Here is a 24,488-nt window from a genome sequence, read left to right on the forward strand (position 1 = left end):
CATGAAAAATATTGCTTGGTTGCAATTTACCACTGCAAGACTGTAGTATATTTCTACCTGAGGAACATGCTGTTAAAAAAAAAAAAACTTATTAAAATGAAAACAAAATTGTCGTAGAACTTTTATACACTAAGACATTTATTTCAGGATTCCTCTGGATTTATAGACCCTGTTTGATAAATGACGATTGACTCTATTCTTACTATTAAGCTTATATAATTTTATTAGGAAAAGAACACCTAGTAGCACTTTTTCAATATTACGTTTGTTCAGCAGTTCTAACAAGTACCTCTGATGTAGCTGTTCCATATTGAGGGCCCAAGTAAAAGCCAGATTTAAGTGCCCAAAAACAAATCAGATCACCTTTTTGTTAATGTTTGAGAACTCTTGTTGTTTAATTACTTAGATGCCCAGTCACTTTGGCAGGAGTGTGGTTGGGACTGCTGCTTCTAGGGAAAACCAATGGGTTCTGCACATATCCCATTATCCCCCAAAAAAGGAAACAAATATTTTTTTGAAGTACATGCCAGTATGTGCTTCCTGCAAAGTACACCTTCAGCAAGCTGAATAAATCTTTAGACAAGGTTATTTATAATTATCCACTGAAATGTAGGTCTGGATCTCCCAACTACAATGATTTAAATATTGTTGTGTCTGAGGCAGACGTGCTGCTCTTGGCGGTAATTAGCCTACTGGTTTAGCTACGGTGTAAATCTCCTGGTTAAGCAGTTCTGCATTAAGTTTCAGGATTTTAAAAAATCTTCACACCTTTGTTGTCGGTATTTCATTTTTAAGAGGATTTGCTAGGAAAACAGTGTAAAATGTAACCTATTATTTATATGTAAAATTTGCCTTGTGCTGCTAGTCATTAATCATTAGTGTGTACAAATGGAAGTACCAAGTGTTTAGCATGGGGATAATTAAATAAAACTACAGTACCTGAATAATGGAGCATTGTATATTTGTCATAATTTGATATGTTAGGCAACAGAAGGAAAATATGAAATAGTACATATAGCATAAACCCTCAATGCAAAAAAAAAAGCATACAAATGTTAATAGTGTTGTCTGGGGTAGTGAAATTTAAGAGCAATTTTTCCCCTGCTTTATTTCTTATATAAATTTCCAAGCTTTCTGTAGTATTTCTTTTTCTTCCACGTTGAAAATAGCCCTAATGCTTTTTTCCTCTAAGACGAAATAACAACAACACTTTCTGATAAAACAAATTCTAACCTAAGCATGAAATAAAATTCATCTCTGCGCACCCTGAGAAACCACCATTATTTTGGTGACTGTTCTCATATGCATCACCCTTTTTTTGGAAATAGAGAAACATGCTATTCACTTTCTTAAAAAGGTATTTATAATACTGCTTTATACTGGGCAACATTTTTTAAATTTTATTTTCTTATTAGTTTCAAGTATACAGTACCTTGGTTAGACATTTATATAGTTTATGAAACGATCCCCCTGATTGCTCTGTCTTCCCTCTGGCTTTCCACTTAGCCATCACATTACTGCTGACTACATTCCCTGTTAGGCAACTTTTTTCAGTCAGTTTTTTTGCTCCATATCTTTCCTCATTTTTCTACTTCTTCCTGTAGTTTGACCTACTCTCCAAATAACCAGATAATATATAAATTTACAAATAACACACATCAAGAATACGTATGTGAAGATTTGTGTTTACATTATTTGTTTATATTATATATATATATACACACATATGTGCATAGCAGTTATATATCTCCATACATATGTATGTGTAATTGATACATAATTATTATATATGCATATATGTATAAATATATGCAAAGTCATAGTAATAATATTAAATTGCCAATATTTGACTACTTTTGACTTACAAAAAATCAATTTAAAGTCAATAAGACTCATTCATTTTAATGGTATTAAATGATATTCCATGGTGTGGAGAAACTACAATTTACTCAACCTTTTCCTTATTGATAGATATTTCCTTTGTTCTCAATGGTCACCATTGTACATATATTTTCAATAAGAAATGCTCTTATATCTGAAGAAGATATTTTTGTGTATGATATAGATTTTCACCAAAATCATTTACATATATTATTAACAAAGGCATATTTTAAGATAATTTTATGATATTTGTAAAACTTTTAATTTTGTCCTTTTGGTGGCTAAAAAATAAAAGATCTTGAATAATTGTGATTATATCTGCCTTTTTTCTTAATTTTTCAACAAATAACTTTAGTATTTATCCATTGAGATTGCTGCTGGTGTTTTTTGGTAGACAGACTCTAGATAATTAAATAGCTTTCTAATATTTCTAGTTTATATAGAGTTTGTTATTTGGATTAGTTACTAAAACTTATCAGATGTTTTTAAGCATTTATTGTTTTAGAATATTCTTACAAGACAGCATTTGTAATTCATAAATATATTAGAGTGAAAATCCACTTAAACTCACTTAAAAATAAAAAACGTTACTCACAATTTGAATTTATCTTACTGTTGCCCACTGCTCTATTGTTTTTGGCCCTTACTTTTAGGTCCAAAATATTTCTATATTTGCATGTTCATTATTCCCTTGCATTTTAAAATATATAGTTTCAACATACACAACATATATACTTCAACAAATGTTATATACTTCAACAAATGTTATATTTTTACTGTTTTTTGAGCTTTATAAAAATGGTATCATACTTTATATTTTGGGAAATAAATATGTCCAAATTCTGCCACCTAGTTATCCTACTTTTAGATATACATCAAAGAGATATTCATGAATATGTGTAAAGGAGACATGTGTAACATTTATATCATCAGTATTGTTTATAAGGGCAACTATCTGGAAATAATCTAGATGTTCAATGATAGAAGTATAGATGAGTAAATTATGACATATTCACACAGTGTAATGTTATACATTATTGCATGTAAATGAACAACTGATATTTCCAACAACATGGATGAATCTTTTAAGTATAATTTTCACTGGAAAAAGCAAGTTATAAAAGGCCATTTCTATTGATTTTTCTCCTATAATGATATCAAGCATCATGTTGATTGTTTTATTAATGATGTTGAACCATTTTTTTCTCATTCTTTGAATAAATCTTACTTGGTCAGTGTAATATTCTCATGCTATTTTTTAACAACTTTTAAAAACGACGTTGGTCAACTCTACTATAAAGATTAACATTCTCCTAGCTTCAAGGTAGAAAGATTTAGTCTTCCAACTCAGCTCTCTCATGATTCTCAGGAACAGGAAATAACAGGTGCTTCCAGAAACATTTGCATAACTCTAATAAAACCTCATGGGTCCAAGGACCCTTAAATATGAAGATTTCCGGGAGCCATTGGGTTCCCTTCTTTACCCCAGGGCTAGCCAACACCAATCTAATTACATTTTCACCTTAGAACAGGAGCAGAGAAGATACGTCAGCAATTTAAACTGGGACTGGCATCACTTGATGACATCTTCTAGGACCTGTCTGGTTGCCATAACCAACCCTACTTTCCTCAGGAGAAGACATAGGTAGTTGGAGTTGAGAGAGAAAGGCAAAAGGATATGTTTAGGCGTCTGTCTTTCTAGAATCATCTATTCCAAATTTTATATCATGATATTTTAATATTGGGGAAAAATCAATTAAAAAACAGATAATATCAGCATCACATAAAAAATTAGCTTCCTTTTAATAACATCTATTTCACCAAAAAATAACACTAGCCTGGTTAGCTATGACTACTTAATAAGAAACACAGCACTTTTGATACCAGTTAGAATATGGGATTTCATCTGTCATGAGAGTTCTTACTTATGCTCCTATAGATTACACTGTTTGGCCCCAAAATACTCCTGATGTTTGTAGAAGATGTGTTTTATACTGTTTACTGTCTATGATTATTGCCATGGAATAATATTTTAATGTAAATAGTCCCTGAAAGTAAACAGGACTTTGCCAACATGCATAAACTATAGATATTCAAAATTGTGTGTGTGTGTGTGAGATCTCAGTGAGTTTTTTACTGCTAAAGATACCTCAAAAACTTTTCAGTGGAATAGAACGTTTCTGTGTCTCTGAGTTGACAATTCAATAGAGATTTATTTCCCTATGATTTTTTTATCCTTATTCAGTCTGAAAAACAACTAAAGATGTGTGATTTTCTACTGGGAAATTGCTGTGTTAGTGGTATAATTTTCTCACATGTTACCAGGTGTTTTCTAGAATTTGTCTCACACTTCTTGGATACTGTGTTTAAAATCTCACATTAGCAATGTTACATTGTAGAGGTTGCTTTTTCTTGGTATTTACTAACGTGGAGAATATTGTCACAACTAGTATTTAACCTCATCAGCATATCGCATGAGTACGATGTGAGCAAAGTAGCAGGAAACCTCATTATTTGAGTCATTAGTAATGACCTGGACAAAAAAATGTGTAATCGACTATAAGTAATAATATGTGCATTATTGAGATTTAAACTGGTTTATCCCATCTATTCTAAATATTACAAATCTGTCATAAAAGGCAAAAAATATTTAAAGCTTATTATTTTCCAGCCAATGATTTTATGAAGTCAGAGTTCTCCTCTGTGTGTCCTTAGTTAACATTTGCCTTTTGTCTTTGGCAGACAGTGACCATAGCTTTGAAATCCTCTGTCCTTGACTCATGCATGTTGCCAACTGTCTCTCAGGAAAGAATTTGTTGGAGTCTTAGAAAGCAGATAGTGGTGGCCTCTGATGATTTACAGGTGACAAATTTCCTACAGGTGCTACTGCGTTGATTTATTGAAAATATTATCAGTTATGGAGATAGGACATGGTATGGTCAAAATTCACAGAGAATAGAGAGGTGAATAAGAATTATCAGAAGAGAGTAAGAGGATGCTACCCTGGATTAGTAGCCAACTAGTCTTGATTGAGGGACTTCTGTAGATTGTCTGGCACTGGGTTAGATGGAAAAATTGAAGAATAGAGAGACCACATGACAAGGAAGTGGCAAGAGTCGATTAAGACCTTCTGGCTCCAAAACCCATAATCTTTTCATTGCAAAATACTTCGGAAAGTACAAGTTTGCTTTAAAAACTGGTTATTGCATTTATTCTTATCCCAATTGTTTGGGACTTTCTTTGATACAGGCAACTCTATTATCATCGACATCTACCACATAGCCCTGGGGAAGCTGAACACTCCTGGTGTTTCTGCAGCCTGATTCATGAGAATCTTTTTCAATTTGATTTTGAAGGGAGTTATGCCAAAAATATATCTGCTCCTTGTTAGTATCTTGTTTTTCACAGTCTTTATTATGGTTTATTGCCCTTCAGACAGTTTTGGGCTTTAGAATTCTTAAGGGAAGCAAATAAATCACAGTAGTCCTTTCTGGTTATATACCCACAATGTGACTACACAAAGAAAGAATAAAATTGATACAGCACATATACATGGTTTTCTTGCTCAAGTAGGTTCTTAGAAAGCTGGCTGCTATTTATAATGTTTATAGAATAATTCCTTTTCTGTGCTTTGTTCTCAAAGAGAGAACACAGTTTATCTTGAATGATAAGTAGGAAATTGAAAGAAACAGGAATAAGTATGCATAGAGGCACAAGTTTTTGCCATTTTTTCAAAGAGTAAGTTGAAACTCCACCATATCAACCACATATCGGTTGAGATGTAGGATCAAAACACATGGATATACCTATGTTAATGCAGAAAAAAAGGACAAAAATCAAATAAGGAAATATTTTTCTCAGTAACAGAATCAGAAATTCTAAGTTCGAGTCCTGTTCTATCAGACTTTTGCCATGTGTCTTAGGTAAGTCCTCCTGTCTACATAGGACTTACCTATAAGGAGGACTTAGGTAAGTCCTCCTATCTCACCTGAAATGGGAATAATAATTCTCTTTACTGTGATTTTAAAGTTTAATGATATACATTACATCTGCCAATACAAAACACAATACTTGGTACAGTTTCCTTCTTCCCTCATCATAAGCGTATGTAAACTAGAGACTCAATCTGAGGATCTTTAATTTCTCTTGAAGTTCTCATACTCTTTCTGAACTCTAGACCTGTGCTGTCCAAAATGGTAGCCACAAGCCACATTGGAAGCTAGGGTGATTTTTCCCAAGTGCATTTAACTTTTATTGGGATAATACCATTGAGATAATACCTCATATTTGTCAAAGGCTTTGTAGTTTACAAGCGCATTCACATCCATTATCGTATTTGCTCCTCACAACAGCTCTATGCAGAGATTATTATTTCATGTTACTGGATGTAGAGGCAGAAGCTCAGCGAGATGAGTAAACAGTGGGAAGTCATGTCTTTTGATCACAAGGCACTGTTTACTTTCTTCTACTTAAACAGATTCTCCTACCATCTGACTCTAATTTTTGTGCATAATTGAATAAACTTGCAGGGTGCCTTTGTAATTCTTGTCTCAATTAACTTGATGCTTATCATAATGTACCTAAAATAGGCTTTGGGAAACTTGGTTTTCAGAATTGCTGATTCCTATCTTTCTCCTGGTCAGGCAGGTTTGGTTACTTTTCTGCTCTTCTTCTGGCTTCCAGAGAGGATATATACTACTCTAACTTAAATTTCAATGAGTTTTTTTTTATTTTAACTCATCCCCTCGCTAGCTTGTAGCAGAGATTCCAAAGATGCTCAGCTTCTCACTCTTGTTTTATCTTCAGGCTGTCACCAGATACTACGGATTCCACTCTTAAATGTCTTCTTTCTGCAGACTCTGTGGCTGTCACCCTTGGGATCTCTTACTTTGATTGTTTCAATATGGTGGGATTCAGAATTAAAAATTTCCATAATAAAGAATGTTAAAAATTATAAACATTTTCTTGGTAAATGGAATAAAATCTTATACTGGCTTTGAGATATCATCTTGTAGGACTACCCCTCTTCTAAGACCTAAATGATCTTCCAGTTTCTAACCAATCCTCCTCCAATCTTTGCAAACACACATCTCCAGAGTGATCTTTCCAAAATAGAAATGTGATTATGTCTTATTCCTGCTAAAAAACCTTTAGATGATTTCCCACTGTCTACATGATAGTAACTAGGTTTTTTTACATATGGTATTTCTGGATGTAGTTCCATAGTGTAGCGATTAGCACGTCTGCTTTACACGCAGAAGGTCCTGGGTTCACACCCCAGTGGAGCCATGGTCTATGGCCATGCCACCCTGAACAAGCCCGATATCTGATCTTGGAAGCTAAGCAGGGTCGGGCCTAGTTAGTACTTGGATGGGAGACCACCTAGGAAGACCAGGTGCTGTAGGCATAAATAATAATAATAATAATAATTATAATAATAATAATAAATACATATTGTATTTCCTGTGTCAGTAACGTTCTTTTATCTCCGTCAGGTGCAACTCTACTTGCCTTTCAAGGCTCAGCTTAGATTTATCACCTATGTAATTTCTCTAATTCTCATCTCTATCCAATAGGTAGCTCCTCTTCTTCTCTTTTAAAATAACTTAATCATCCCTTCTACCTTAAAATTTATAATATTGTAATTATTTGTTTGTATCTTTCTTCTCCACTAGACTAGAAATCTCAGGTGTAGGGTGACCATGTCTTTTCTCTATATACCTCTGTGCCTTGTTTTACTCATAGTGACTTTTTAGTAAATGATTGATGACTGAATGGCAGTTGGAATTCTGAGTTTTCCCCTAGGTGCTTATATCAAAATCTCAAAACCGTCTGGTTAGTTCAGGGTCACCAGCATGTCAGAGTCACGTAAAATGAATATCCTAATATGAAAAGACAGATTGAAAACTAATTTTAAAAATCATGCTGGTGCATGTGTTAAAAATACATTTTTTAAAATTCAGTGTGCTATTTTAAAATGATTTTTTAAAGAAAGGTCAGCACCCAAAGTGGGCTAGATTTTTTATCCTGTTAAGAATTGTCAATTGGCTGCCACTTGCTAATTTATGAGTTTATTATGACATTTTTCAGAACACTTAAAGCAGCCTGATAATAGTGATCCAGAATTGCAGAGTCATAGGGCAGCTGTTGTTCAGCAAAATAATGCCCTGATTTACCCAACAATTCACAGGTCCACCCTTGGCCCAAGTCATGGTGTTCAATCATGGTTGGGATGCCACGTTTATGACTTTCTGTCCTAACTGGTCCCAAGGCCCTTAAGAAAATAATGACTTTGTACTCAGTAAGAGCCAGTATTTAAGACTTTTGAAGTATGATCTGGAGAAATGGGCTAGATTTTAAGCTAGCTTCAAAGAGTTCTCACCATCAACTGCATAAAATATTTGCTGTGTAATTTGACTTCCTTTCCTCATCAGGAATGGGGCAAATATTTTATGCAGTTGATGGTGGGATTAAAGAGTATAGTATATGCAAAGCACACAGAACAGTAATTATTATGATCTCAAAATGTCTAGCACTTGAGTCCATTAAGTTCTCAACCCTTTCAGCTAGATGTTAGACCCACTCTAATATTTTCTACTATTAGCCCTATCCTTCACTGCCTAGCATGGAAGAAGTCAATAAGTATTTGTTGAATAGATTCCATAGTTCTAGGATAGACAATAGACTAGGGGTCCTTTCATGTGCTGAGCTATTATTCCATCTTGCTCAAGAAAGAAATGGAAGGAAAAAAGAGAGGGCTTATCACATCATATATTGAGCATAAATTATTTTCTAGGGCCTCTGTTAGGTGGGTTCCAACAATGTGTGTGTAATCTTCACTCTATCCATGTAATGTATTCCCTATACTTTAGACACAAAGAATTAGGCTCACACTCTTACAAGTGTTAGAGACTTGTTCAAGGTCATACTTCTTCCAAAGTATGGATTCAAACTCAGGACTGCAGAATTCTTTCCATCAAGTCATAATGCCTGGCATATCCTGAACATGTATCTTCAGTTTTTTTAAATATATATTTTTTCTTCTTTGAATATCTTTCATATAAAAAACATATTCGAGGAAAAAAAATTTTGAATTTGTATTACTTGGTGAGCTGGGAGTACCTGAATCTGAAAAATGAACTTAAAGTGTTTTTAAAGATTTATCCTTCTGGGACATCTGGCAGAAACAAATGCTCGTTCTTTCTGGAGGAACTTACCACCAACTCAGGTCTTACTAGCTTCCCACAGGTATAGCTCTATTGAACATAATCTTCCATTCAAAATCTCTAAGTAATATGAATGAGAGTCAGAAATAATAAACAATAAAATAACATGCCCAAGGGTTTCACAAAATTGAATTATTAGAACCCAATAGATCTTTCAGGAATTAAAATATGGGATTAAATTTGTTGAATACAATTTAAATGGTTTTTTGAAGTACCTCAGATCTTTTGTGAGAATAGAAAAGGCTAAAATTAATGATTTAAATATACAACTTATGAGTTAGCAAAAAGAACCACAGAATGAAACAAACAGAGTGAATCAAAGGGAAAAAATAAAGATAACAAAAATAAGTAAAATGAGAAATGAAATTGAGGATCATCAAAAGCTAAAGTTATTCCTTGAAAAAGATTTATTATAGAAACAAAACTCTGGTGGCACTAGTCAAGGAGAAAGAGACAAAACACAAATAGTAAAAAAGGCAAACTTAAGTACAGATACAACAAATATGTCTTAAATAATTTTTATGTTAATACTCGAAAACTATGATGAAATATACATATTATTGGAATAATGTAATTTATCAAAACTAAGTCAAGAAGAAATGTAAAAGTTGAGTAGATACATACCATTTTTTTTTAATTAGTTAAAATTCCATTCTTACCTAACCATACATGTATATATTAAAACCTAAACACAGATATTATACAGCAAGGCTGATTGAACTCCCAGGAAACATAATACTGATTTTTACAAACTATTTCAGAGAATAAAAAATGGAAAATACTTTGCAATTTCACTTAATATAAATGGTTTAAGTGTGCTACGAAACTAGTCAGAATCAATTTAATAAAGGAATATTACAGTTCAATTTCATTTATATAAAAAAGATCCTTTCAGAACAAATATAAGGAAAACAACATAAAAAGATTGTTTTTTAAAAATGTCACAAACAGATTACTATTATCTTAGAAATTCAAGAACGGTTTAACAGTACTTAACATATCAATATAATTCAATCCGTTAAATGATACAAAGAGAAAAACATAGAATCATCTTAAATAGAAAGGCTTTCAATAAAATTTATTTACTGTGTTATAGAAAGAAAATTCTAGCAACTAAGATACAGTATCTATACTAAAACCTATAACAAGCCTCAAATTTAGTGGTGAATCAGTAGAAACAAGCTCTTTAAAAAAACACAGCAAAGGAAGAGATTGAAAATCATTTCACATGAGCAGAAATTAACTTCTATTCATCAAAGAAGCCATCCCTCCAAAAAGTGAAAATGTAAACTACATGTCTGGAGACCAGATATTTGCCAAAAAATGTATTGTGTAGAATATATAAATAATTTTTTAAAATCTATATGAAAAAGTAAAACAAAGTGGACAAAATTATGAACAGATAAATAAGAAAAATCAATAAGAATATGGAAAGATATTGTTTCAAAAATAATCAAGAAAATCTAAATAAAACGGCAGTGAGATAGCATTTTACACCCACTGTGGTAACAAAACTTGACAATCCCATGTGTTGAGAATGATTGAGAAAACAGGAAAAATTGCACACTTTTAGCTGGAGCATATATTTATGTAAATATATAAGCACTTTGGCAAATTGTTTTATACTTTCATAAAGATGACTGTGCACACATTCTCTGACCTAACAGTTTGCTTGTGGGAATGTACTTGAGAAACTCTTGCACAGGTACACTAGAACACATCAACAGAAATGCTCCTAGCTTCAGTGATTATAATTGCAGAAAATCCGAGAACTATATTTCCATCAAGGAGAGGATAACATAACAGCATGGAAAATGAACAAATTAGGCTTACTCCTCTCAATATGAGTAAATGTCAAAACAATGTGAGTAAAAAGGCAAGTTACAAAAATATTTGTGCAGCCTGATGCCATTTATATCATTTAAAAAATGCAAAAGAGTCCTATACATTGTTTAGGGATTCGTGCATTAATTATACAAGGGAATGATAAAACTACAGTCAGAGTACTGGTTAATTTTAGGAAAATGTGATCAGGTGAGCAGAGAGAGGGGCCATCAACTGCATTAGTAATGATCTGCCTTTACAACTGGGTGGTGGATATTGGTACTTTTATTGCATTATCTTTATAATTGTTTAGATTACTTTAGCATATCTGTCATTTACAGGTGAGCAGTAAAGATTATTAGTATTCTTACTGCCTTCATGGTGATTAATTCCAAAACAGCTGAAGATTATCACTACAGATTATATCATTAATCCTTGGATTTGATCGCTTAGGAGAGGCAGGGAATGCATGTACAGTGATAACCCATGAACTGAAAGTCTCATTGGAAAGTCTGGGGACTGAGGTCTAATTAACATCTTGGGCTCTTGTGTTGAATGACAAGACCTCTCCAGCCCTGTAGGACTTTACATGATTCTGTAATAGTAGTGAATGCATGACTGGTCACATCTTGTTTCCAATTATAGATTATAAGCCTTAATGGATGCCTTTTAGAAGTTGTATTTATAAATGTGCAGAGAGGCAGAGAATAGTGGCTGTATTCAATAAACACCATAAATAACCATGCTGGAGTGGAACACAGAATCCAAATGCAATTTAGATATGCTCTATAGAATTTGTAAAGCATTTTTTTTTAAAGGAGAACTGGTCAAATTCCCATTTCTGCCCTTTACATGAATTATGTAGAAACATAATGGGAAGTTCAATCTAATCATTTTTTCTTGGTGTCAATCTTTCCCTTTTCACACAATCTCTGTTTGGCACATATTTCAAAGATAAAATGTGAGCATGTATTAAGGGCCAAACCTAGAAATAATTCAAGAGTACAAATTGCAATGCATTTGCTCTTGTCCAATGTGCCAAAATGTCACAGTTCATCCTGGCAGAATGTGTTTAAGTGGTGGTATGAATTCCTGGAGCATGAAAAGATATACTTGTGCCATCAGCACTTGTTTTCCAAACTGAGCTCTTGAACTCTCTCAGGAGTTCCTTACTTACTCCCCAAACCCTTTTACCTTCTATTTATTGTTCTTTTGACCACCCTGCATGTGATCTTCCTCTTTATTATGTGAATTTCTTGTTGATTAGACACTTTTATACATCTCTCCTGGCTAAGACTGCCTTCAGTATTTTTTCTTTTTCTTATAAGAGTAAGTTTTATGGTGTTTGATATTGTCATGATTTGATGTGAAATAATAGTTTTAGTTCATGGAAACAGATGACTATGGTTTATAGCTCATCTCCATTTTCTAGCTGTGCGATCTTGGTCAAATTGTATAACTTCTCTTGAGACTTTGCATTCTCATCTGTAAAATAGGGATAATATCTATACCATCAGGTTTTTGAGAGGATTAAATGAGCTAACACCTGTCAAGTACTTAGAAGAGTGCTTGGCAGAGTAAGCACTCAGAGTATGCTATTTGTTGTCATTACCACTGTTATTATGAAGATGTTATTTCCTAAATAGTCCAGTAAATGTATTCACTGGAATAATTTCTTACTTCTTCCAACCCAGCCTAGTTTCCTACAGCTTTCCTATTTTTATTTTCCTCTAGAGTTACTACTTGGCTTACTCTATTTGCCCTCATAGGGCCCAGATAGTGATCTAAAGAAGCCCCCCACGGAGCCTGCCATTCTCACCAACAACTATGTAGAATGCTGTGGGGATGTGGTAGTAAGCAATACAGAAAAGTCCCCGCCCTGATGAGCTTATATTTTAGCAGAGGAAAAGAGACAATGTACAAACTTACATACTAGTTCATGTCAAATCTGACTAATACTATCAAGAGGAGAAACAGGGTTATGGAGTAGGGCGAGTCTAGAGAGGTGAAGCTACTTCAAAATGGTGGTCAAGGAAGGATTCTTTGAGATGGTGGCATTTTAGCTGATACCTAAATAATAGAAGGAGCAGGTTGTCTATATTAAGAACATTATAGGTACAGGAAACAGCTAGTACAAAATCTCTAAGACAGATGATGAATTTGAGAAACCTATAGTGTCCGGATTGCAGTGAGCTAAGGGGAGAGTGGTATGAAATGAGAAAAAGAGTAAGGAAGGTCTAGATCTTATAGGGAATTGTAATTGAGTTCAAAACTTCTACTACAACCCAAATGCATTAAAACTCGTGTATTGAATAAAGTATGTCTAAAATATTAAATTGTGTGAAATGTGAAGATACTTTATAACAAGGCTGAAGAAATGGCTGGAAGGAGCCTACCCAGGTGAGCCAGCTCCAGGATCTACATCCATCCTGGCCTTGCTGCTATTTGGTGCCACCTAGTGGTGATTGTCCTCAGACCTCAATATCACATTGAGGATGCTTCTAGTTCCTTGCCTTGGCTGGAACTTGCAGCTGTTCCAAAAATGTCCTAGTAAGTTGCTACCCACTTGGTTGAAATTCCAGAAGATGGAGCTACAAGAATATTGGGCACATGGAACCTGTTCTCATTCCTGAAACAGGGCCGCCACCTCTTTTCTGCCAGCCTTCTTGTCTGTCTCCCCAAAAGATAAGCACTTTATTTCACCTCTATTTGAGAATGAGGGCTAGACAGAGAATGAGAGCTCATTTCTACCCAGAAATCACATTATTTTGGAATTCATGTTATCAGAAGTATGCCATCCCAGGATTTTACTGTGAGAGAGGATGACATTGTAGCTTTGATTTTGTACTTACCACATTTGACTTATAACTATATTATATTATTGTCTTATATTTTAGGTATAAATGTACTTGTCATCTTCAAGGAATATTAACTCTTGAAAGGCAGGAACCAGTCTTATTTCACTTTGTACCCCTGGTAATAAAGCAGTAGGGTAAAAGGAAACCAACATTTTTATTCATATATTACAGATAGTAGTAAACCTCTTATTTAATAGTCACAATAAGTCTCAAGGCAAAAATTATTATGTCTGTTTTAAAGATGAGGTAGATGAGGAAGAGGAATCCAAAACCACAGTGAGGAAAGAGAAGATGTATGAATTCAACCCCAAACCATCTGAAAATAGAAGGTACATGATCATGGAAAAAAAATACTGGCAACAAGTATAAACCAACGAAGCCCACCTTCATTCTACTTCACCAGATCCGCTGCCTTGAACTCCTGAGCACGTTGTCGATGCATAGCTAATGCTCAGTACATTGTTGGTGGGTTATAAATTAAAAAATATTTGGTCATTTTGGAGTAAGAAGGTGGGGTGGTACCGATTTGCCTAATCAAACTAAACATTCAAGGTGATTAGACATCAAATTTATTCTCAAACGGTAAGACAACAATCAGCTACAGTCTGGGACCCCAGGCAGCCCCACCGGGGGTTTGGCAGAGGTGTTTGCCAACACCAATCAGTCTGTCCCTGCTGTTCAATTAGGTTCTCATCTGTATCCTCTTCCCGCCATCACCATTTTACTCAGTGAACTGTGGTCAAAACCACAGGAAAAATTAATGCCTATAAAATAATACTTGAGTAATGGGAAGAGAAGCCAGAGAGCATTCTCATTGATTAATTAATAAGAATATTATCTTTTTTTTCTAAAAATAACATGAAGCTTGTCTTTTGCTTTTGCAAATAAGTCATTCCTTAGTGAACATAGTGTGTGTGTGTGTGTGTGCGTGTAGAGCATTGGTGGCTAGATATCTGGAAAAAAAACTTATGCAAGATTATGATGACTCAGTCATTTACTATTCCATTGATAGGAAGCTGTTTCATATATACATTTATTATATACATATACATATGTATATATATAAACAGAGAGTGGAGGCTGTGAAAAAGAGGAAATTTAAAAAATATCAAGCTTTCATAAAGAGATGCTCAAGACTCTGAGTCCATCGGAGATAATCATGTTGTTAAATAAGCTAACATAGAATGAGGTAATAAGATTTTAAAAGGTAAAAGTTACCTGCACTCAGGCATGGGCTCTGAAATCTGAGATCAACAATCGATTGGCAGGCAGTTTAGTCCCATGGACTGAATTAGATAATAGCTGGTTCTATAACCAGTAAGAGGCAGAGCCCAAGTTTGAGCTTGGTTCTGGCTGATTCCAGAACTGTCTGAATATCTGAACTGATTTCATTGTCCCTGGTGAGTAAGAGTGGTGATGGGACATTCACCTCTTCCTGTAGCGCTTCTCGTGCGCCCCAGGACTGGGCACACAAGTCGATTGATATTGAAACATTCAAATTTCTTTTTATATTAGTTATTATCAAAAATTGGGACATGAAACTTCACTAGTCTTTAATTGTAAATGATTTAATTGCAAACAATTGACCTGTCAACGTCAGTTGGTATATAAAATGGTACAAGGTTAAAAGCAAGATTTTCAGAATCCACTACACATATTTCATCGTTGCACACATATTAAAAATACTACATTGGAGAGCAAAGATTTTTCCGAAATTAATAAATAATGTAATATTGTTAATTTAAATTCAAATTTACCTTATGATTTTTAGTTTTAACTTTTGTGTATATTAGGTATATAAAAATGCCTATATAGGGGTGATATACTAAGAATATTTATAATATCAAAGATGCACCATACAAAAAGTTTAGAGATTTTGTTTCCCTTGTCAACATGAGAGCAGCCAGTCACTTCCGGCAGGTGTCACAAACTCAGATGTCTACACCTGTCGAGCATGAGTAAAGTGAGCCAGGTGTGCACTGCTCTGCAGTGGAGAGTCCATGCCTCATTTAAAGGTGGCAGCGGTTGCTCATCTCCTGCCAGTTGTTGCCATGTGGCAACATGGGCCCATTGTTTCTAGATTGATATTTTTTTAGAGATGCCAGGAATCTAAAATGTGTATGTGAAATGTCCTGATTCTTATTGTTGACATCTGGTTCAGTTGTTAAATATAACTCTCTGTGCCAAGCAAAACCATACAATGCGTGTGGGCTGTTTCTGGTCCCGGGGCTGACTGTTTGGGTCATCTATTCAATGGCCCGGGGAATAGATCTGGCACGGAGGCTTGTGCAGTTTTCTTTGTGACAGGAAAGCCCTGCCTTAGAATTTGGGAAACTATTCTTTGTACTGTTCTTTGTTCATTCCTGTCCCATTTTGTTGAGGACTGATTCTCAAAGTATTCGTTTCTTTGCCAATGTCATTCTTGAAAAACTAGGAGTTAGGAGATGATGGTGATGCCAATGTTTGTGGTCATGGTAATGGATGATAGAATCCTTCTCAGAAGAAAGTTTTTCTGTAGCTTTATGGTGGGGGTGGGACTGAAGATAAAGCAACAGGAAGTAGTGAAATACTCTGAGGGATGATTTTACTATTCTTCGTGTGTGGACATTTAAATTACTAACTTAAATTACTTAGTCTTCTTTACATTTTTTTTAAGACATTTGCATCATTTTTACAGTACTGACCTTCAGTGGCTCTCAATATAAACAATCAGTGGTCCTCTATAGCTGTTGTAGTTTCACTTATTTCTGAAAATCTGTCTTTGGTGCAAGCCAGGGGAAAAGTATGGGAGGGGACAAATGGTTATGGAAAATGACTGAAACAGAAAATACACAAGAAAAGTGAAAACTCAGGAGATGAAGAAGGAAATGGTAGAAATGTCACCAATATCAATCAAATTCCACTGCAACATGTTAACTAATTCTTTCTGGGGAAAACTTTTGTTTTCCGCCACAAACCTCCTTTCCTTTCTATCTCAAATGCCTGAATAGTGAGCATGTTAGGCTACAGAGAACATAAGGCTAGGAGGCAGAACACCTTAGCGAGGCTTCTCCTCCACCTGGAGCAGTGCCTCTCTGAGCCTCGGTTTCATCATCTTTGACGGGAGAATCTGAACCCTAAAGTGCCCAAGTCACTGTGGGAGTGTGAGGATCAAACAGAATACTGTACGTGATAGCACGTTGGGTATGGTTCCCTCTACACCTGCCTAAAGGATCGTTATCGCCAAGCCTACAGTATTTTACATCAAAAAGACTCTCTTTGGAACTCCGTGGTCTGAGTTTGGTGTTAAAGCCAGCATGTTCTCTAGAGATTGCAGAGAGTAGGTTGGCACCTCCGCTTTCACTGCAGGGTGGGGAAGAGAGCAAACGAAGCTTTACTGAGCTGAATGAATGGCTTCCTGCAGACCCTGCTCTTGACGTGTCCCCCCAGATGCTGCAGTTTCTCAGTGTAGTTAGCACAGTTTCCCCAAGTGAGATGTTTATTTCCAAGTTCATCTCCCTGAATAGACTGTGAGGTCCTCAATAAGAAGAGGCTATGTACGGATACTTAAAGTTTCACAGAAGAAAGCACAAGGAAGAGGCAGTATTGCGAAGTAGGAGATACAGAGTATTTGGCATGAGTAGATTTTCACTTGAACCTCAACTCTTTCATGTACTGTCCTGTGACCTGGGAAAGTGACACAGAATTTTGGTTTTCTTGTTTGTAAAATGGGGAGAGTAAGTCATACTTCTCAGGGCTGCTATAGAGACTAAAACATAATACCTTAGCAGTTAATAGACGTTGAAGAAATGTTCATTCTCTTCTTTTCTTTTCAGCAACTAGAAAAGTCTCTGGGCACATGTTAGGTGATAAATGTTCGTGCGTGCACGTGTATGTGTGTGTGTGTGTGTGTGTGTGTGTGTGTGTGTGTGACATTTTCAAGTATGTGTAGCTATTTGGCATTATGGCTCTTTAAACAGCTGGTGAACAAATTCATGATATATGCTCTTAGGTATTTGTCCAACCAGCTCAGAGATCTTAGGTAAATCACTTCTCTCATTTTCCTATGTGTAAAAGAATGGTAATTGGACTCACAGTTTGCAAATTGAGATCTCAAGTTCAATGAAAACACATTTTATGCGACCTGCCTAGTGTTGGCCTAACTCGCCTTTAAAAAAAAATAATAAAACCAACCTTATATCTAGACTTATCCAGTGAACCTTCAGCCGGTGAAGGAGTGATCTTTGGTGGGATTCCAACATAGCATAGCTTACAGGCATTTCCTAGATCCGAGTAATAGCTGCTCCCCATGGGCAGGGCATGTACTCTCTCCGGATTACTAAAGCCTGGGCTACATTATTAACTTAGATTGCCTGCTTAGATCCTCTTATCTTTGGAGTATATAACTTTGAATATGGTGACATAAAATTTCCATTCCTCTGTTCCTCTATGATTCCATGGTTTCTAATCACATGGAATTTAGACATTCTTAGTTATCAATTTTACAATGGCTAACCCACATATTTGAAAGAAGCTATTGTTTCTTTATAGGCAATGAAAAGGGACCTATAACAAATGACTATGAGCAACGATGCTATCTTCTATTTCATTTCTGAGTGATCCTTACCCCATGCAATCTACCCTCTCAGGAGTCTCTCTCCTCTGGATACCTAAGTGGTTTCTCAAGTCAAGTGGTTGTTTATTCAAAGAAGAATGATTCATTCTCTTTGTTTCCTCTTGTACTTGGTTCTGGCTCTGAGCTTTCCAAGTTTCCAAGACTCTAGGCTTGACTGGGGCCAGCTCTATCTCTGCACCCCTTGTGAGCGTCATCAGTCCTGCAAATACATTTTCAAACCAAATGCATCCATGATATCGTGGAGCTATGACCAGACAAACCAGCATAAGTGCTATTTGGGATTCTTAAACGCAGGTCCTTCTGTCTAAGTGTGTGCTTGAATTTTCTCTTCTGAATTTCTTTTCTAACTCATAGAAGAGAAAAAAAGAGACACTTCTCTCCCTTTCAAAAACATAAATTATAGAACTTTGTGAATTTGACAAATAAAGGCTTTTACTTTTTTCTAAAATAACTTTTTCATTGTGGTGGTTGCTTGTCTGCAATTATACAACATAAAATAATTCTTCTCTAAGTGTAATCAGATGGTGACAGAAATATGGTAAAGCTCTCGAAGGGACTGACTTACTTAAATTCTCCATTTCTCATTGAGGACTGAAACCTCTCTATTTTATTTGGAGGTAAATTATCTTATTTATCATGTCTGAATGAATACCTCCATTATGAATAATGCAGGCTATTGGAATACTCAAAGTAAAAAATGTGGACCTGTCCGTAAAGGGATAGGTTTAACATCTTGTAAAAATAAATTTAAAAGTATAGTTGACATATAAATTCTTTTTTATGTCTCAAGTTAACTTTTTAACATGTTAATACATTTATAGTAACTATTTTAATGTCCTAACTTCTAACATATGTGTCAGTTTTGTGTTGGTGTCAAACGATTTTCTTCCTCTTAATTTTGAGTTAAGTTTTCCAATTTTCATTTATCCTAATCTTTGATTCGATGCCCATCAGTATCAGTTTTACTTGTTGGATGCTGGTTACTTTTGTGTTCCTATAAATATTTCTTAACTTTCCTGGAACACAAATGAAGCAATTACATACAATTAGATCTTTTTGTGTCTTGCTTTTAAGACTTTTCAGTTGGGACCACAACAGTGTTTAATAATTGGGCCAATTATTCTGCACTACTGAGGCAAGACCCATTAGTGTACTCTATCCACTCTTATCCAGTGAATTATGAGAATTTCCAGTCTAGATAGTGGAAACATGCACTATTCCCTTCCCAGTGTGAGCACCAGGCACTATTACCTCTAAGCCATTTTGGCGGTCTTTCTCCTGATTTAGATAGTTTCATCACATCCATTTTCTGATCAGTACTCTGTTGAATACTTACTTGAATGTGACTTCCTGCAAGACTCCAGAGTTCTTTCTCTGTGCAACCATTTCCTTTCCAGTACTCTGCCCTGCAAACTCTAGCTGCCTTGTTCTCTCCATACCCTCAGCTTATATCTTCCAAGTAGTCTTCTGGGCTTTCCTTGAGATCCTCTTCCCGTACCACGGCCCGAACCTCTCCCAGCTGGCAAACTAGGGCAGTTGCAAAACTCTTCTCATGCATTTCATGTTTCTCAAGGATCACTCTTTCTAATGGCCTAATTTCATATATCTTGAAACCCATTTTTTTCCTACATATATTATTTGGTTTGTTCTTATTTATTTGGGGTTGGATGGTAAATTCAGCCCTTATTCCTCAATCTTGGTTAAAAAAGAGAAGTCTGTTCATTTATCATCTCAGTGCGTTTTTATTTCAGTCCTTTAACATGTTTTAAATGGTTTTTTTTTTTAAAGCTTTGTTTACTAAATCTATCATCTGGGGTTGGTTTCTGTTGTCTGCTTTTTCTCTTTAGCATGAGTCACATTTTTGTATATCTTTAGATGTACAATAATTTTTGTATGATGGATATTATATTCCTACTTCGTGGAGGTAGAATTTTCCTCTGAAGTGTGTTTATTTTCATTACGGCAGGCAGTTAAATTGGTTACACTGAAACTCCAAATCTGCTTTCTCTGTGGTAGCATTGGCTGAAATCTACACTCAACTCATTCATCTGGAAATCTATTGATAACAATGAGTTAAGTCACCTTTCCATTTGAAATGGAGCGTAGACATGGGTGATGATAAAAAAGAAACTCCTTCTTCTTCCAAAATATACTGGGGGATCTATGGTAAAGTGGTTAATAGTTTATATTTTGGAGTCAATTAGACCTTGGTTTAAATCCCCAACGTGCCACTTTCCAGATGCTTTCAAATGGGCGTATTATTTAAACATCTAAGCCTCCATTTTCTGTAAAATTAGAGTAATTCAAATTATTTTAGAGGCTTTCTGAATATCAAAGTAGTGAATTTAAAGTACTTGTCACAGGGCTTAACACAGTAAATTGTTGATGAGTAGAAGTTCGAAATTGTTTCTGTTTGACAGAGAGAATCTATAGCAAGAAAACAGAATTTTCTAAAACAGAATGGATGTATGATTTAAATAGGGTGGTAGAATTGTTAACTATTATAGGAATTCAGAGAAAAGAAGGACTTTTTTGGTGGAATTAAAATTTGTGCTTGGATTTTAATTTTTAAAAAAATCAATTGCAGGGTGGGAAGCATAAATCGAAATTGAGTATAGAATATGTGGAGACTGAGGCAACCAGGCCAGAGTGTGCAAAGGTTTTGTGCTGAAGAATTTTGAGAAATAAAAATGAACTGGTAGGCGGAGTGAGGTTATATTATTTATGTCTTTGAATGGGAGACTTTTATAATAAGGATCATGCGTAAGTACTAGAGAAACAGGATATAATAAAATTACACAATCATAGGATTTTCAGGTTGGGAGTGCATATGACCTACATCAATGTTTTTAAAATCATCAACGTTCATAGTGGTAAAATATCAGTTGATCTATACTCCAGAAATGTACAGCTTCTCAGTGGTCACTCAAGGTTGGGTCCATTTGCAGATTTACCTGGTCTACCAAGAGAGCCTCCATGGAAACCTAATGCTCTGTAGAGTGCTGGGTGAAAAATACTGATCTAATTTAATCTTTGCTTATAAAAATAATAGAATTAAAGTATTAAGTTGGAAAGAGACTTACCCAAGCTGAATTAATCTATCAAGTGCCAGAATAGCTAGTTGTTATTTTAATTAAAATTTTCTGAGTAATTACTTTTGGGAATATTAGCCAAATATTGCTATGGATTGGGGAGGACGGCCAGGAGATACTGCACTCATTCAGATCTGAGAAAATAAGAAACTAGAGCATGGCGTTGACAACAAATCTGGAGAATGGATGCAAAGCAGATTTTTAAAGCATATCAAAGAAAGAATTTCCAATGTGTCTTCTTTCTCTTCTTCTGTCTTTTATTTATCCAGCAAGTATTCATTTCGTGCCCTCTAAGTTCCAAGTCCTGTTATGTCCTCATATCACTCCATGGGGCTTACATTCTATTGAGGGGAAGAAGATGGAAAAAAGATATGCATGTAAAATATAAAGCATGTTAGATGAAATAAATACACAAGAGAAAAATATAGAAAGATGATAGGGAATTTCTGAGCTGAAGCAAGTAGGTTGTAATTGTATAGTTGTAATTTTAGGTGACCAGGGAAGGGCTTGTGGAGAAGGTGGATATTCTAGTAAAGAGTTGGAATTGGGAGATAAAGCCATGGACATATCTGATAGAACATTCTAGGCAGAAGGAACAGCATATGATAACAACATATGCAAAGGCTAGAGCGTGCCTGGTGTGCCTGAAGAATAGCTAGAAAGTCAGTATAGCTGTCCTGGGTAAGCAAAAGAAACAGTGTTTGATGAATTAAGAGATGAGAGCAAGCAGACCATGTAAGGCTTCGTTAGCCATTATATGAATGTTGACATGTTATTCATTGACTTTGAAGAAGCAGTGCTGGGGAGCATAATGAGTTTGATACATGGAAGGATATATGTTATGTAACACTTGAGGCAGAATGAGTTGGAAATGAAGAGACCTCTGAAGTTAGTAATTCATAGGCGATAGTAAATGTGTATATGAACTTGTGCTACAGGTCAGTCTAGAAATATTTATCAGAGAGCTTACAGACTAGAGAGGAGAGCTGATGTGCAAACAAATTGGTTCTTTATGGAAGAATTTGGGAATGATTTGTTTAAGGAACAGACAAAAAGAAAGGCTTTGGAGATAACATGGGAAGGGAACAACCAGGAAGAGACTAATTCTCTTGTGACAAGTCAGTATAAAAAGAGATTTACAAAAGGCAGAGAGCCTTAATCACCAGTGCCATCGACATTGTTATTTAGAATGGGCACCTTTCAGTTTGACAGACTAAAACTAGCTCCTAATCAAGACTTACAAAGAAAAAATAGTAATAATACTATTTCTGCATATTTTGTGTAGCCGTTAATTCACTTCCAGACCTCCTTCATACTTTATTAGAGTTTTGTTTGTGAGACTGACAAAACATGCATTTTTTTAAAGTTATTATTTGGCTAATGAAGGAGCTGAGATACAAAGACATCTTAAAACTTATAGCAGCCATTTAGCTGGTTAGTAGCAGATGAAGGCAAGAGCCCAAAGCCCAGATAACCGGTCATCTCTAGGGTGTTAAAGCTGTTAGAGAACTGAAATGTGCTATAGCACAGTCCTTTCATTTTATGTGTAAGGAATTGAAGCTTTGAGACTTGGGCTATCTTGGCATGGACACAGTTTCTCCATGGCTGAGTGGGGTTTGGAAATTAGAGAATGTTCATTATTGCAGGCCTAATGATGGCTCACCTAGCTTTGTAGAGTAGCTTTTCATTGATCTCATTCAATCCTTAAAACAACATTATGAGCTAGGTAATGTCATCCTCATTTAAGAGCCAGGGAACTGAAGCTAGAAAAAGATAAATAACTTGCTCAGAGTCACACAGCTAGGAAGGAAGTAGCTGAGTCGGGATTCAAACTCAAATGTATCTGACTACAAAGCTTTGTCTTCTTTGCATGTAGTTGTCTTGACTCTTGACTTTCAGCACAAAATCTCTCCTGCTACTTTAGCTGCCTACATAATCAGTGATGGGTGCTGAAGCTTTTTTCTTGTTTGCTTGGTTTTGTTTTTAGAGATTGTGTCTGTGTGCATTCTGACCTGAGCACAGTCGTTACCCTTAATATGGAAAGGAGGCTATCAAAACAGGAGATGCTGGCTGTAGCAATAAAGCACTCCAGACTGTGTAATGGCTCAAGAAGAAAGAATATATTTCTTGCTCATATAAATAGTCCATGACCGTTTCAGGTCTGCGGAGGGGCTCTGTTCTACACAGTCATGCAGAGAGCCAGGCAGACAAAGACGCTGCCGTTTTTAACAAGTAACTTCCAGGGTTTCCCTGTACCTTAGCCCCCAGTGGGCAGGTGGAAATAGCAGGGAAGCTCATACGACTGGTCGTGTGAGTCATTGCAATTACATTATTTCTTGCTCTAGAGCAAGAACTCATTCACATGGCCTCTCCCATCTGCAAAGGAGGAATGCTTAGGACACACCTTTGGGAGCCCAAGAAGAGGAGATGAGAGAGCTAGCTTGTTTCTCCCACCAAGGCTCTGTTTCATTTATTTGTCTTTTTACTTTCCCTCAAACATTCTGATGCATGCTATGTTCAATACAACTGTGGAATTTGGCAAATGTTAGATAATAATCAGGTTTATGTTTGCTATACTTGTGGCATTTATGTAACTAATTTCGCTTCCTTAAATTCATGCGATATTTTTTGAGAGGAGAGAATCCACATTTTAATGGGATATATATTATTGATTCATAGATTCTATCCCTGAATGTTTTATAATTATAATTATCTCAAAATACAAATGAATATTTTTAAAAATCCAGAAATCATTTTGCAGTCCTAACCAGTTTCTCGATTACAAGTTAATATTAATTGTTTTCCTCTTCTGATTGCTAGTAAATAGTGTCCAAAGTTAACATCCTATGCGACAGGAGAAATGTAATAGATTTTGCTTAAGAATCTATTTTGTTTATTAGTCTTATGAAGTTCATTTTTATTCTTTTCAATCTATGGAGGAGAAAACAAAGATTTGGAAAAGTCTAAACAATGTATTCATGTGGTTATAAGA

The 24,488-nt window shown here is 35.4% G+C and overlaps 1 protein-coding gene and 1 pseudogene across 5 annotated transcripts in view; both read left to right on the forward strand.

Moving 5' to 3' along the window:
• The window catches only part of NELL1 (neural EGFL like 1), a 719,285-nt gene that overhangs the window by 641,670 nt on the left and 53,127 nt on the right, over positions 1-24,488 (forward strand). The gene's annotated exons all lie outside the window — the stretch shown is intronic.
• Positions 7,173-7,288, forward strand: LOC120610040 (uncharacterized; annotated as a pseudogene).

The sequence above is a fragment of the Pteropus medius genome, unplaced genomic scaffold (assembly GCF_902729225.1).
Source record: "Pteropus medius unplaced genomic scaffold, Ma_sr-lr_union100, whole genome shotgun sequence".
NCBI classification, from domain to species: Eukaryota; Metazoa; Chordata; class Mammalia; order Chiroptera; family Pteropodidae; genus Pteropus; species Pteropus medius.